We start from the raw sequence: 14,491 nt of genomic DNA on the forward strand, positions 1-14,491 counted from the left end.
CCCAGAGAACACAAAAATGTAGTTTTTTTCCCAGTACAACACAAAGGATTTATAGATCAGTAGCTACTCAGCTGTAAATAACTTAGTATGCTGCATGGCATCTTTGTGGTCTGCCTCATTACGTCTAATTCATTGCACAAACACAGTGCTTCATATTAAACAGCTCAAAAAAAAGGAAAATAAAAAGTGTAGTGGATGCCTCTCGCCGAGAAGCAGCATGAACAGACTCCATGCGCCAGATGAGTGGGGACATAATCAGTGAGATGTCCCTCCCCGCACACACTCTTTCAACTCCACCATCTGGCAGAAGCTGCAGGTGGTTCGGAGGCAAGTCAGAAATATTTCAACCGTCGCTTCGTTCTTCCGAGCTGCGCCACTCCTCATCTGTCACTGCTCATTTCGATTATCTGTCATTTTCTACGGGAACGACGTTGTTACAGGAACGTCACGGCGGTTTGATTGTGGGCTGTTTTTTCAAAGTAAATACAAGTGTATGATAATGTGAGTGCTGATGTATGGAGATGTGAACAAATTTCACCCAAAGAAGAAACACAAGAAACATCTGTTGTGGGAAGAACATATGCATGAGAGAGAATCTCCATCAAAAGACAAGAGCAGCATCATTGATGTTCCGACTTCACGGCTCATGATGCAGGACGTGTGAGGCAATTGTGTTTTCCCCCTACAGCTGGATGACGTTGTTTTACTCCAGTTAACACTGCAGACTTAATGTAGCCCGGGATACAGAAACTTGAGCCTGAAGTTTGTGCCGGATACAAGCAATGAACTGATGCATCCAAAGAACTTTCTGAGGCTAAAACTAACATGTGACTCAAAAAGATATGTCGATATAATGACGTGTAAAATGTACAATAATATGACAGTTTACAAAATTAAGGAAAAGTAAATAATTATTTATCATGCATTTCTTTTCTATCACTAATTTTGGGAATGTTATGCATAAAAGATAGCAAAAGAGGGTAGGTATTAAAGATCTTGGGGACGCTGTTACCCACGTTTACTGCTGGTTGAGCCACAGAGTTTGGATTTTCTCCCGTGTCTGCAGGTTTCTTTTATTCAGGTACTGCAGCTTCCTCCCACAGTCGACCGACTAGTGATTTATACGTCGAGGGGAGCTGAAGCCAATCCCTGCAGACGTTGGTCTTGAGGTGAATTACACCCTGGACAGGTGGCCAGTGTACCGCAGTGTAACCCTCACTGTTCGCACTCATGTTCACATGCACATTCAAGCCGAAAATCAATTATCCAATTAACCTAACGCCAACCTGCAAGTCAGTCAGGTTATTGGAAACTTTAAATAGTCCGTAGGTGTGAACGTCAGCAGGAATCTAATGGCGACCTCTCTTCTCTGTTTCTATCCTTGCATGAGAACTGCAGTATGTAAAGTGTTTGGAGCAAACATTATATTTAAGGTGCAGTTCATGAATATTCATAATTCTCAAGTAATACTATGAGATACAATGTGAAAATGTGTCCTGGAAGAAGAGAGGCAGGTTTAGGTGGTTGAAAAGTTCCTTCCCCATTATAAACCCGACCCTCAGGGTTTGTTTAAAACCATAATTATGAACTTTCCCTGAAAATCCTTCATATCTTAAGGTTAACTTGATAAATATAAATATTCATGAGAAACACCTTAACGTATAAATGTTCCCGAACACTTTCCACACTGTCATACATGGATATTATAGAAAACCACATGAGTTAACACAACAGCTTAAATAGTAACATTTAAGATGCACTTTTGAACCTGATATGAAAAAAAATCTTCTGATTCAAAAAATGGACTAAATCAGATTAAGACATGAGCTTATGTGCGAGTAAACAAAGAAACACGGCGAGATGAGGAACAATGTTCTTTTAAGTCGTCTGTGTGATCCTGTCAAAGTGGAAAACAGCACTTCCCCCGCTGCAGTGTGTCTCCAAAAGGTTGGGGACAGTGTTACACAACCACGCAGTCAAGTTTTGACTGACTGCAATGTCATAAGGAGGAAGGATGAAAAAGAGAAGAAAGGAGAGCGGGACAAAGAGGGAGAGCGGGTGAGGGAGAGAAAAGGAAGAGGCGATGAGTGTGACAGAGAGAGAGCGAGAGATTTGGGATTGCTGCCTGCTACATTGTGAACGATATCTCTCTATTAGCATAAAATTACAATGGTGGAGGGTGGCCTCTGCTTGAGGGATTGTCTGAGATCAGCTTAATCTCCGAGTGCCAGCAAATCTGATAACTCCCCCAAAGTTTAATCACGCCACCAGGGCAAGAAAGGACCTGATGAGTAGCGAATGACACATTGGGACATCCACTCCAGCAAACCGGCGTCTTTATGTGTACCACATGATCGCACAATATCTCACACAACAGCACATCACAGTTTTTAATGTGTCTGCTGGCCACAGACTGCCCCCATAAATGTTACAAGTTCCATGTCATCAAGTGACACCAGTGATTTTTTTTCTAAATCTCATCATTATCATGCATTACAGTGGTGCTGCTGGTGGACTAGAATACATTGCATGTTTCAGTGATAGAGGATTTAATTTTGCCGACTTCAAATACATTGAATTGTGGCCACGTCTTTCACATGCGAGTAAATGTCGCACGTTGTGGTAACGTGGATTTTGTACTTTTACCGTTGCCTTCAACAGACAGCAGAAGAAGAAACTGGGACATTTTTGTACATTTGTGACTTGGTTTTGTGGAAACCTGAAATTTAACCTTATAACCTCCTCCTCCTCCTTAACATAACGATGTTCTGGAAACTTTGCAGATCACTGTTGTAATGTTGCTCTAAATGCACCGAATCTCATGCATGAAACATGAGCACGACAACAACTTTGTGCATTGTGCGTTACCAAACAACACTGAAACTGGAACCTGCACAAAGAATAATAAAATAAATGTAAATTATGCTACACACAATTATTTCTATCATTGATCAGAGTTTTCTCTATTTGTGTTGTGTGTGTGTGTGTGTGTGTGTGTGTATGGTCCTAGTGTAACGGATATGTGTTATAGGGACCTAAGTCTACAATGTAATGGCCTCTGAAGTCATGAAGATTTGTGTGTGTGTGGGTGTGTGAAGGAATTTTGGCTTTACCTACACCTGTGACCTGCACCCATTGGACGATACTAGCTGTCAATCACACAGAATTCATGCCCCAATGCATATGGTGCTTCGATGTCCATTTAACTCTTAATGGAACCGTAAATGACAAAATGGACATCAGGCTGACGTGTGAATCGTTTTTCAATAATTTCAATATTTTTTGTTTTAATTTTTTAAGTGAGGATTACAAGGATACAAGTTTGTGTGGAGGGGGGTTAGGGAAGTGGAGGAGGGCAGTTGGGATGAGGGGATGGGAGACAGGATTAGGGGCGTGGAAGGATGGGAGAGGTGAAGGGGGTTAACAGGGTGAAGGGAGGTGAGAAGTTGTCTTTCTCTTCTCCTTCTTTGCCTCCTTCTCTCTTTGCTTTTTCTCTCTCTTCGCCTGCTCCTTCTTCTCTTTCAGCTCCTTCTTCAGTCTCTTTTCCTCCTCCTTCTGAGCTTTTCTTTCATCCTTTCTTCTTCTGGCCTTGTCGCTGTCTGACATGAGGGCCAGCTCCTGAAAAAACAGAGATGACACGTGTTTCATTATTTTCACTCTCAAAGTCTAAATCTGAAACAAACTCACAATCCAACAAGTTATTGTTCAAATAAAACTGAAACCAAACTCGGCTTGTCTGCATCACTGCTAAGACGTGCAGACTGCTTCATGTCTTTTATATTTAACAACCAGAACAGAGAGCACATACATCCAAACAGGCCCAACAGCTCCATTATGAAAACCAGATTTATATTCACTGGATTTTTGGGGGGGGATCTGCACCCAATTCACACTGCAGTCCTCTGAACATTCTTCCTTGGCTCTACCCTACGGTTCGGTTGTTTTTGCATTATCCTGCAAACGGACAGACTCAATGCAATGGGCATTATCTCCTTGGTGGAGGCAATAACACACCATTTTGTTTCCCAAACAGTTTTACACAAGACATTCCTGAGTAGATTAGCTTCCACAAACTCTCACACATCACACCATTATGTTTTACTTATCAGGAGCCAAAAGCCTTATTCGCAGCCCGCGATTACCTGTGCTTCAACATTCAGCCATTCATGGAGAAGCAAAACATGGAAGCACAGAAGGGAAACTCACATTTACACTTTAAGTATTAGGCTTCTGAGAGCAACTGAGAAGCTGCGCACAATGTGGAATTACCATGGTGCTAATTGTCTTTTTGTCTCAGCACTGTGCAGTTCCACTGGAGCAGAAGAGGAGTTACATCAGAATTATCTACAGACAAGTCCTCGTGAATCCTCTTGTTTCTCCTTCTCTCTGGCCTGGGGGGGTTCTTAGTTTGCATTCAAGGTCCAGTAAGACATGTTTGATCTCTACAATACAAGTGTCAGTAAAAGTTGAGCCTGAAGATTTAAATTCACTCTAAAATTCATCTTCTCTCCCGAAGAACAATACCTCCATAAGCTCTGACACTTTGTGCACTTCAAAGGCCTTAAAACTGGGGCTGCTTTGTGCTTGAAACAAGGAAGGCGCTGTTTTATTTCAGGTTTTTGGAGGGCAATATCAACAGAAAACCTCTAAAGAATTACAACTGAAACTCCACCGAAAAACCTCAGAAGAAGTACAACAGAAGAAAGAAAAAAAAAATCACCTGGAAAAGTTTTCGCCTCTTTCTTTTCTCAGACACTAACGGCAAAGTTGTTGAAACAAATGACTGTACGGCTCGAGCGCACAGACAAAGCTCGTAAAAAGCGCAGAGAGTAAGCGAATGTGCCCCGTCTTATCATCTGCTGCCACTGCACAGATTAGTGCTGAGCGGAATAGAAAAAGGTTGCGAAGGAGAAAAAAAAAAAGGGAATAAAAGCTGCTCTCCAGTATTAGAACAGACAGTTGCATTAGCTTTCTAATAAGAAGAGACAGAGCAATACTGAGCCCTGAGAAGGGAGAGAGAAGCGTTTCCTCGCTCCTCGCATTGCCTCCGACTACCACCCCCCTCCCCTCCCCTCCCCTCCCCTCCCGTTCCGACCCACCCACAGTGCATTGCTCTCCACCCACATTTTCTCCTCCGTCCTTTCTACTTAAATCAGATAGCAGTGGGTAGCAGCAGAAGCATGTCATAGGTTTAAGTCACACAGTATTAATTATACTCCCATCCCCTGACCTCGCTTGTACCGATAATCTACTTCCCACAACCCTGCTCTCTGAATGGAGGCTCTTATCGTTACTAAAGTTGAAGCCTTTAGCATCTGCTGCGCCCCTGGTGCCATGTGATCTCCTTTTTCCTGTAGGCCCCGATGATTTATGAGGCTTCCAGGGAGTGTGCGTGGTAATATTCTGGATACGTCAGACAAAGCGAGGGGAAAACTCCCACCTACTTTTCACTCAGCAGACTGACTGTATTATGCTGATGAGTCTGCACTTTTGAGATGTTGTGTTCATTTGACACGCGGCAGCACATTCGTATTGGTTTCAGACGGGCCTCACTGGGATGTAGTTACGGCAGAGCTCATATAAACTCAGGTTATAACATCTGTCAAAGATGGGACCTTCCAGCTATGCTATTTTATTTTTTAGCTCTTAGGGAGTTAATGTAATATTCATCTTGTGCGCCTTCCCTTTCACACTTAGTCAGCACAACACTTGCCACTCATCATGATGAATGATCAGCACTGAGGTAACTTCCAAAAAAGCCACGTTTTGCCTTATCTCGAATTCATCCGCTGCTAAAAGCTGTGACCGGGTGTGACCTGAAGAAGTTCACTGATTTACATCAAAAGTTGAACATAAGCAAATAGAAAAGTGAACGTATCTCCTGCCCCAATAAAAACTTGTGTGATAAAAGAAACTAGTTGGATTGTAAACAGTGTATGGTGCGTGGGAGACAGAGTCAAGACCCAGGTCTGCACCGGAAGACCCCAAATATTGTCCGTTGCCCCCAGAGGCTCATTCATCATCGGACGAAGGCTGACTGGGTGTATAGCACCTCAGACACCAGAGTGTGCAAATGAATCCATCCTTCAATCCATTATCTATACAGCTTATTCTTTTTGAAGGGGCCGCAGGGGGAGTTGGAGCCAATCAAGAGACATACTTACCAAAATAAAATTGAAAATTCTTTTAAAATTCCTAAAACAGCTGTAGTTAATATTTATAAATGAATAAAAGATCTCCTCAGTGACCTTCAGCTAATAGTTTGTTTATTTGTTTGTTTTTGATCATATTAAATGTGTTTTTTCCCCCCGTAACCTTTACCAAGGAGAAGGTTCACTGAGAGACTATTTCTCTTTTAAAGGAAAGCCCAAACACTTACGCACATTCATCCCTGGAAGCTGCCCAGTACAACCATCATCTCCTCTGGAGCAGCTGGGCTTACAGGCCTTGCTCAGGGGCGCCCCAGTGGTGGTAATGATCGAGGTGCAAGTGTTTTCACATCCACTGCCTGGATTTATCCTGTTGGTCCGAGTCAAGCTCCTATAGGCACCCGGGTGAATTCTGGAACTGTTTACATTTTGCTTTCAGCCTGTGCATCTCTGTGGATCTGTGTTGGAGGGGGCGGTGGTATTGGTCAGCATTGCTGATCACCCTTGGGTGCTGCAAAGTTTAAAATTTAGAAATCTGAAAAAATGGCTTTGAATAATAATATTGAATTCTCAAAAACAAGTGTTTTTCAAAACCCTTCAAACGGAACATTTCAGTGATTAAGTGAATGGTTTCTGTAAAATAAACAGCTTCAGTGAATTAGCCTGTTGATAAGATATCCACTTGATATTTGCACGTTTTTGTTTATTTCTAAAAAATGTATGCAAATGGTAATCCTGTGTATGTGCATGAAAGCCCATATGTGCAGACTTACATCACCGCTAGTAGCAACATTACTTTATTTTTAACTTGTTTACAACGTTAAAAATATAAAGAAAGAACATCATTTGTAGTTTGAAGAGCTACAAAGAAAGTTCTCACTCCAATATGTTTCTGTTCCAAGGACAAACTGGAAACCAGATTCTGCTAAAATGCCATGTGACGCAAAGGACGTTGTTTGAAATGTGTCCTTGTTGTGTGTCGTCTGTCCTTCTCAGAATAAAACAACCCCCCAGCTACATTCGCAGCATCACAAAACAGGGAAGCGTTTTAAACAGACGCCCTTCGAGTCTCGCGTAATGTAGGCCACAGGTTCAGTGGTGCGCTTATGTAAAACATGGACGAGTTCTTGCAGTTTTCCTCAACACGATGACCAGTGAGTGCAGGACGACAGGGCTGAGTGATCACGGAGATCTGAGAGCCTTCAATTACTGTCGCCACAGGTGTCCGCTGGGCTCAGGATGAGAGAAAATGGAGCAAACCAGCGACAGGTCTGAGTGTCAGTCGGCACGTACGCCCTGCCACGGAGGAGAAGGGAGGGATGGTGAGCTGAATCCCAACACCTGGATCTAATGAGATTGGCATGCACACCCTGCAGCCATTAGCTTCAGCCCAGCCGTGTGAAACATACGTTCCTGGAGATGGCAAAACCAAAAGGATTAGCCTCCGAGTCCACCTACTGTATTTCTCATTGCTGCTGTATTATGTCTCCCCTGCACAATCATCACAATACCAGGCGCACAACAGATGAAACGCTGTGTGTTTAAAGCTCAGGACCCACCCCTGTCATTTTGTGAAGAAACATGGAGGAGTTGACTATTCATGGCCAATTATGCAGAAGAGCCGCCGTAAATTATTTTTGATTGTGTTTTCACTGCTCTTTCTGATTTGTGCCGCGCCTAATGGTGAGTCTGCTTTTTTCTCAAGATGCCGTGTTACTCGACATCAAGCAATTAAAACTTTAATTAGGCTGAAATGAGAAACTGTCTCTGATGCTTAATTTCTCATTTACTCATGTAAGAGTGAGGCTATGAAGTTTCATTAAGCTCCATCCACCAGCACGACCAATATAGATCTGCTACAAGAGCCGGGGCAACTATCTACAAATTCTCTGATATATTTCAGCGTTTGGAATGAGAGAAATAAAATAAAAAACATGATAAATGTGAGCATTAGGCTGGAGACATTTTAGTGTATCTGTTTGAGTGAATGTCACATCAGAGATATCTGTTTTACTGCACTGTGTTATTAAAAATTGAACATTTAATAATTGCAGTGTTACTCTCTATCAGAGCATACTTAACAGAGTATGCATTAAAGCTGCAAATTAAAAACTGGCGATTGGAATTGAAAACTTTTTTTGTTTGGAGCAAAGGGAAATAACTTCAGATCCTATTGCCGTTTTCCGACGTGACCACCAGAGGCAGACGTGCACAACGCAGCAAATACTCTCCCCTCCGATGCAAAAACACAACAACCTCCGAGTATTCGGCGATATGCAAAGATCACATGTTTTTGTTTCAGCACATCGACACTGGCATCGGCCCGTATCACCAAAAGCTCACTTGTCATCTTCATCGTTGTCTTTTACGTGTGTTATGAGTTTTGATTTGATTTATGCGTCTGTCGCGTTTTAGTAACGTTCGTTCACGGAAAATACTGCGAAGGATCTCCTGCTGTTTTCTCACATCTGCTGTAAGTGTGAACGCAAATGTCCCAGTGAGAGCCCCCTGTCTTTCTGCACTCTCGATACAAGGGGACCGGCAGAAGAAAGTCCACAGAAAGTCAGGCGGCTCTCACTCGGACTTGTGCGTTCACACATTCAGCCCCTCCGGAGAATGTCTGAAAGCAGCTTAAGCTCCAGTCTTCCTGGACGTTTAGGCCTTAAACCCAAGCCCTCCTAATGCCTCCCTTCTCCCTAAAACCATTACAAACTTCATGGGGATTTTACCCAATGATTTTGATCCTTAAGATTCTCCAGAAAAAGTCCACTCTTGATCGTCTGGCCATCGTAAGATAAGAGAAGTTAAAAAATTCATCCGTGGAGAAAAAGCCCTTTCTCTGTTCTTTGACTCTATTTTTTGCTGTTAAATACAGTAACTGCAATGCAAACCAATTATCTACATGAATGTGTTCGCTTCTAACAATGCATTGACCTGAATATTGAACAGTTTTGTGCATTGGAATTTACATTTCCTCTGTCGGATACTTCGAGTGAATGCTAAGCAGAGCTGGTTCTCTCATATTCTTTTTTTTTTATTTTGGAGACTGGCTCTCAGGTTCAAGGACTCTGTCGACTGTTGCATATAGCTTCAAAGATTTTTTTTGGGGGGGGATGAAAGTGATAATCTGCTTTCGAGTCACTCCCCAACTGCGCTCGCTTCTCAGGCCACACGCCCTCGGAATCAGAAATGGAGGCTGCCTTCCTGTCGGTGTCTGCCAGTCAACGCGCCGAAGCATTTGCCTAATGATACGACTCCTCTCTTAAAACTGAGCCACTGCGCTGAGGGGGAAACAACCCAGCTGAAATCTAAAGAAGTCCATCAGCATTCCTGTCTCATATCTGGAAAATAGAAAACTCGGCAACATGCTCGTCTGGTCCCTCCGCCTCGTTCCCTCGGTCCCACACCGCCTCACAGACCGCTGGTGTTCTGGTGCGCAGAAGTCTGCTCGGCCCTGCGTGTCACGAGCTGCCATCTCTTCTTGTTATGTCAAGAAGGACTCAAACAACATGAAGCACATACAGAACAGAACCTAAATGAAGGGATTTGGTTTGTGCTTGTATTTAACGTCTGAGATATAACGTTAAAATGTAGCATGACTTCAGAAGCCGTATTAACACTTTTCTACTCGGGACCCACTGAGTGGATCTTCAGTGAGAGCAAACAGCTTGTAATTCAAGCTGTGAGTAAATACAGCTATGTCACTCGGAATTTCACATAATGCTAACACTGAAAATTCATTGAGGTATTTATTTTCTTTTGATGAGCCGGCAGAGATTCAGTCTGTTACTGACAGATACGCTGGTGAAGTACAGTCGATGTTCAGAGAATCAAACCTGTGACAATTGTTTTTATTGGTTAGTATATATGTGATCAGGACTCAGCGGTTTAAAGTGGAATACATATTGTTTCACCCTTTGTAGCCATCTGCATAAAGACGACACATGATGATATGAACTGTGTCACTTCTACTGCTTTGAGTTTGGTGTGACTGGATTGAACAGTTTACTCCATGGACACAATGCCAAAATATACAGAAGAAGAACGCCGCCATCTTGCACATTTGGAGCCAGAGTCAGTGTGGTAGCGATCGGGGTCCGGAGCCAAGATAGTGAGGACGCTTGTTCAACTGTGAGTCAGTCTCAGGTGGCACTTATAACGTTTCACCATATCTTTATATCGTCAAATAACTAATTTAAACCAAACTTACCAGACAAATTAACACTTGAACAAACATCAGCGGAAACTTTTGTTTTCGTGTTTGCACAATGACAATAAAGTTGTTGAATCTTGAATCATTCATTACCTTTCAGTGGGCTGGAATCAATCACAGCTGCAGATGATCTTACGTGAGCACATCTTTTAAGTATTAAACCTTTAAGATCGTGAATAGTTCAAACTGTTCGCAGGGAACTGAAATAGAGGTGTAACATGTTCTGCTCTGAAGAGGTTAAATACTAAAAATCCCCCTAAAACAAAAAAGGTTCTCCTGTGGATAATCATCCAAATGGTGTATGTTCTTATTCTTAGCCAACTGAGCTGCCTGGGAGCATACTGTTATTTCCATCTCTGGCCTGAGGCGGAGATGTACAACAACACACAACGAGACGCACAACTGGAAACGGCCCAGTAACATTTCACCGGAGCGGTTGGAGGTTAATTGTCTCGCTCACAGCCGAGGTGGCGGGCGCTGGTCAGGCTGATCTCTTTAAACGATTTTATTATCAACCATTCGCAGATCACTTAAGTGGATTTAGAGATGTGGACCAGTAAAGTAACAGCTGGTAACATAATATCCATTTGTGTATTTAATGTTTCCATCTGGATGATAAAATGCGAAAACACCGTGTGGTCGTGGACTGTGCGTGATGCCGTTGAGGAACCGATTTCTTGGGTTGCACCTGCGCAGGTTGATGATCCCAGTGAGGTCTTTTCACTGGCAGAGTAAAAGTTTTACAACATGACCCCAGAATTATCACAAGGTCCCTTTTTTTTGTTGAGGTGATTCTCCCACAACTGCACCACCATCTTTTTTGTTGTTGTGCAAACAACCTCCCACGTCCATTAGAAAGCCTGGTGTTGTTTATTATGAATGGGGAGTGTGCAGCGCTGCTTCTCCCAAATGGAGTGGGCTTATTGTGAATGGCCCGTGGTGGTTTATTGTAGCCTACGCAGGCATTAACATTTTATTGCGCTTTAAGATCATTGTCAAGCCCTGCATCGCCAACACATCACCGCACTTCCACTAACCTCGGTGCCAGGAACACAAACATTAAAAAACCACCCGTTAGATCACCCTGATTAGACCGAGTGCTGCGATGGGGGAACGTCTCTTTTTCTCCTCTTTATGAAGTTAGTGTCTACAAAAGGCTTTTAAAAGCTGCGCGATCTGTTTATAAAAGATAGAAAAAGCTCATGAATACATAAATGCTCATCATCTCGTTCCTCAAGCAGAACTCCCACAGTGCACATAAGGAAAGACAACTCTTATGAACTTGTGGTGGGGACATATGTTTTACATTTATTATGTCGCCTCCACCGAGGAGGTTACACTTTCACCCCTGTCTGTTTGTTTATTGGTCTATTTGCTTGTTTGTAAGCAGGATGATGCAAAAACTACCGTCTTGGAGGAAGGATGCGACATTTTCATTGATTTCTCCGAGAATAATTCACGGATATTGATTTCGATGAATATGTGAAATCCGGTGCAGCTTGATTGAACTTAAAGGTTCCTATTTCCTTTAGGTTTGATTCCCCAAAACCACTTGCTGGGTTCTCTTTCTAATCAACCCACTAAAAAACATAGTTCTCTCACTTCTCACTCGCTCTGCCACAAATGTACAGGTGGGCAGGAGGCGGGGAGAAGAAGAAAAGACACATTCACTCACTAATAGAAGCAGAACGGGTGATTTATATTTACCTGATAAGTTAATCTTCACCACAATGTTTATCACAAATCATTGAATTTCTTTATGGATTCCCTAGATGACGCACAGACAAGGTTACAGCAGTGTGGTTTGTTCCTCTGGGATACGATTATCATAGCTGCTGAAAGCCATAATTTAAAGTTTCCATATTTCTAAATCCAAACTTTTTGTGCAGAAGGTTAAAACAGTTCCTCGACCCCGAAGTCGTCCTTATGATGACAGCTCAGCCTACATCAACACAATTGTAGAAGATGTTTGAATAGGATTCACGTCAAGGACAAATTGGATATGGAAGCACACGTTTCACAACTTTTATGGGTTTTATATTAAGTTTGATCCGGCGATACCTCAATCGGTTGTGTTTTTCTATCAACGCGGACGGAGCCATCCTGTCAACTGTAATTTTTTTCTATTGCAGAAACGAGGTTGTTGTGACAATATGTCTGTGCACGTTGTGAGGAGAATATATGGAATTGGGCTGTCGAGATCACTGAGCAAGAATGATGGCTGTGTGTTTCACAGAGCACGCTGTCTAACCGACTGTTGGAACCTTGCCTGCGGTTTGTGTAAAGAAGGCATTAAGTCTGTCTTCCCCTCTGATGCTAGATCAGATACGGAGCTGAACAACCACTGAAGTGTCTTTATTGTGGCTATTTACAGGTTGATCATTTAAAATTAGGATTTCTGCTTGAAGAAGATGTTCTCATGTTTAAAATACACATCTGTCTCATCATATCATCACTGCTGCTCATGCGCCTCTTTTCACCCTCGCTTCGCTTTCACTTTTGGCCGCTTCCCAAAAAGCCCAGTCTGCTCTGATTGGTCACCGGGCACAATCTTTTGTGATTCATCAACCGTTTGGAGCATGTGTCAGATATGACCTCTGTAGCCATGACAACAATGGCCTCAGTTCTACCAATACGAATTTGATCCAGACGAGCATGTTGCAAGTTTCTTGGTGATGTAGACAGGTTCAGTTTGAGAGCAGGATTTACTGATTTCAGATCGTGATGTGCTCTCATTCAAAACCCTGCGCTTGCACTCAAACACACTTGCTTGTGCTTGACACTTCCTATACTCGATTTCCTGCACTCCAGCTTCAGCTCCTCTCCTCCTCTCCCCACTGCTCTTGGATTCTTTTGAAGAAGATCTTAGTCAAACGTTCACCTTTAACACCAGGTCACGATGACACCATGTTTAATATCAGCTGTAAACCGACACAGGTTTTTTATTATGCCAGAATTTACAGCGTGAGCTCGGAAATGTCACTTTAACACACGATGGTGTGGCAAACAAGTTAATGAACAATATTTCCATATAAATTATCTCTGCAATCCCTTAATGCCGACTGCTGAAGAGAACTGTGAAATATTTAAATTGGAGCAAACTAGAAACTCCACAATGAGCAGTTTGCAAACATTTATATTTATTATAATTGGTGAAATTATGCAAAAAGCATAAGTATCAGATACCGTGGTAATCACAGTTCAATCGCTTTTGAAAAGCAAGATCGGGTCAGATGCAAGAAACCGAAAAGGAACGAAAGACTTAAACAAGCAGATTTGTTAAAAAGTGTCATGTTTCTCAAGCACGGAGGTGTGTCCAATACCACAGAGTGATTCCAGTGAGCCAGCATGCACAGTACTGTTAACTGGTTCCTGCTTTTCCTGATATGGGATGTGAAAATGGCTCCGGCAATCAAATCCATCCACACGACCACAGTGATCATGTGTGAGGTCTGAGGATCCTGAGAAAGGCAGAGAAGATTGTCCCCCCCCCTCCCTCCCTTCATTTAATTTCCTGCTTTCTCTACTATAAAATATTATTGAATTATCATTACTACTATTATTTCATGATGGACTGTCGGAGTTGCATTGGAGTTCAAAGTCAGTTTTCTTTAATCATCCTTGGATTTTATCTGAAGAGAACATGAATATTTGTCACCCAGAACTGCAGCGATGGAAGGGCTGAAAATATTCCTATTCAATTTACTAATTACTTTTAATAGATGATAATTGCTGGTGTTATTTATGAAAACTGTAGGAGTCTGGTATTTCAGGAATGTAAAGAAAAACCTGCAGAACAGCAGTTATTAGCAGCAGCAGCCTCTGACTGTGAAGAATTCATTTGCGGTTTCCACTTTTTCTTGGAAAGTGATGGAGATGGGGAGAAAAAAATTATAATAGCACTGGTATTATCCAGTTTATCCAGTATTATTGCGGCCTAGAGCTTACGTTTCTTTGTGAAGCTGTTCTTAGTACACTCGGAAAATAAATGGTTGCACTTAAATCTGTCTCACACAATGCTGGCCCATTTACCTCTGCTTTGTTCAACCGCTGGCACCCTGATGGGTGAGATTCTGAGTGAAGATTCATTTAATAACTGTTCTCATGTCGGGGGAGGAAGTTTGAATAA

This window comes from Hippoglossus stenolepis, chromosome 7 (genome assembly GCF_022539355.2).
Source record: "Hippoglossus stenolepis isolate QCI-W04-F060 chromosome 7, HSTE1.2, whole genome shotgun sequence".
Lineage (NCBI taxonomy): Eukaryota > Metazoa > Chordata > Actinopteri > Pleuronectiformes > Pleuronectidae > Hippoglossus > Hippoglossus stenolepis.